The sequence below is a fragment of the Eurosta solidaginis genome, unplaced genomic scaffold (genome assembly GCF_040869045.1).
Source record: "Eurosta solidaginis isolate ZX-2024a unplaced genomic scaffold, ASM4086904v1 ctg00001093.1, whole genome shotgun sequence".
NCBI classification, from domain to species: Eukaryota; Metazoa; Arthropoda; class Insecta; order Diptera; family Tephritidae; genus Eurosta; species Eurosta solidaginis.
This window is the reverse complement of record NW_027136996.1, coordinates 353,982-356,527: the sequence shown is the minus strand read 5'-3', so window position 1 is coordinate 356,527 and position 2,546 is coordinate 353,982. Positions and strand designations below refer to the sequence as shown.

General features: G+C 36.6%; 1 non-coding gene across 1 annotated transcript; it reads right to left on the bottom strand.

Annotated features, from left to right (window-relative positions):
• Positions 1-1,567: 1,567 nt before the first annotated feature.
• On the bottom strand, positions 1,568-1,639 carry TRNAP-UGG (transfer RNA proline (anticodon UGG)). The gene has a single exon. It is a non-coding gene; the product is annotated as a tRNA-Pro (tRNA).
• Positions 1,640-2,546: the final 907 nt, after the last annotated feature.

Here is a 2,546-nt window from a genome sequence, read left to right as displayed (position 1 = left end):
GCGATATTTCTAAAAGGCGTCCACCTATAGACCTAATGCCCGCTCCCTCTTAAAATGCTCAGTAACACCTTTCGTTTGATACCCAAATCGTACAAATATTCTAGAGTCACCCTTGGTCCACCTTTATGGCGATATCTAGAAAAGGCGTCCACCTATAGAACTAAGGATTACTCCCTTTTAAAATGCTCAGTAACACCTTTCGTTTGATACCCATATCGTACAAACATTCTAGAGTCATCCCTGGCCCACCCTAATAGCGATATCTCGAAAAGGCGTCCACCTATAGACCTAATGCCCACTCCCTCTTAAAATGCTCAGTAACACCTTTCATTTGATACCCATATCGTACAAACATTCTAGAGTCAACCTTGGTCCATCTTTATGGCGACATCTGGAAAAGGCGTCCACCTATAGAACTAAGGACTACTCCCTTTTAAAATACTCATTACCACCTTTCATTTGATACCCATATCGTACAAACACATTCTAGAGTCACCCCTGGCCCACCCTAATGGCGATATTTCTAAAAGGCGTCCACCTATAGACCTAATGCCCGCACCCTCTTCAAATGCTCAGTAACACCTTTCGTTTGATACCCATATCGTACAAACATTCTAGAGTCACCCCTGGCCCACCCTGATGGCGATATCTCGAAAAGGCGTCCACCTATAGACCTAATGCCCACTCCCTCTTAAAATGCTCAGTAACACCTTTCATTTGATTCCCATATCGTACAAACACATTCTAGAGTCACCCCTGGTCCACCTTTATGGCGATATCTCGAAACGGCGTCCACCTATGGAACTAAGGATCACTCCCTTTTAAAATACTCATTTCATTTGATACCCATATCGTACAAACACATTCTAGAGTCACCCCTGGTCCACCTTAATGGCGATATCCTTAAGTGGCGTCCATCCATAGAACTATGACCTACTCTCTTTTAAAATACTCTTTAATACCTTCCATTTGATACACATGTCATACAACCACATTCCAGGGTTACCCTAGGTTCATTTTCCTACATGGTGATTTTCCTTATTTTGTCTCCATAGCTCTCAACTGAGTATGTAATGTTCGGTTACACCCGAACTTAGCCTTCCTTACTGGTTTTGTATATGTATGTATATTTACATATGTATATGTTAATGCAAAAATCCAAACAAGAATTTGTTGTTGTATCGAGGAGTCATATTAATATCTGCTCATAATATGTGGTTTGTTGTTGTAAATGTTGCGACATTTTATTTTATGGGCATAGTCAAAAAATATTTGATATACACAAATTTAAAGAAATTTAGAACGTTTTTATACTCACACACCCACTTTCATATACCACAATAAATTTTCTTTTTTCTTTCTTCTTTTAAAACAAGTAATTTTTATTGCCTGATTTTCCGTTTATTTTGTGCGAATTCATGCGGTTACAAACGCATCATAAATACCAAAATTTTACATTCGATTGCGGGCTTAGAAGTTTAATGCCATTGGTGTGGGAACTTTATGTTGTAAATAAAATTGTATCTAAAAATTTTCAATAGTATTGTAAAAATTAAAAGATTCGTTCGGGCTCAACCGGGATTTGAACCCGGGACCTCTCGCACCCAAAGCGAGAATCATACCCCTAGACCATTGAGCCACACAAAACAGTTTTGTACTTTAATGGTACATAATAGACGATAGCGCAAATCAAATTCATATACACCTTTTTTTGTTATTTTTCGCAGTCTACTTTTAGGCGTTTTTGTGCTATTGCGTTGTTCAAAAACTTAACCCTTCTGCTACGTTAAGAAAAACTAACACACGTGCTGTTAAGGTCCCGAAATGACCAACCCTATGTTTTCTATGTATATCGGCTTAAGGTTTATAATATTAGATGCAGTTTTCAGCGTTTATAAATTTTATTGATTATTCTTAGGTTTATAGACAAAGTTTAGGTTTATATACGTATATATGAGCTCTTACGATACATTCTAAATTGTTATGCTTAAGACAGTATTGTGTATTATTGTGATTCACATATGTACGTATGTCTTTTTGCTATTTGCAATGCTTATTGCTAAAAACTGTGATAATTTCTGATGCAGCTGGTAAGATTCTGGGGCGTAGCGACGGGGGAGGAAGCTTTGGGGGTTTAAACCCGCCCCCCTTGCCTCCGGATCATTTGATTTTTAGGTCATTACCATTCAAATATTTGATGTTTTATGTCTATGTTAATAAATTTCTTTATAATTCTGCTACGTATTTACTTTGTTGGTGATATTATATTTTTAATATGCAAGCACATGCATGTACGTAGTGAACACTTATATATTTTAATCATATTCTGTTTCATAATAATTCTGCAATTTATTAAATATACAAATATACATGTTAACTTTTACTATCATTTCATAAAGAAGTTTCCTTGTAAATTTGCCTAACGACCATCTACATACATATCAGAGAACAGCAAAAAATGAACACAACTACGTTCGGCAACAACGGCAACATGATCGTGTTCAATGATCCAACTTGCTTAAACGAACATAATCGACATTGATTTA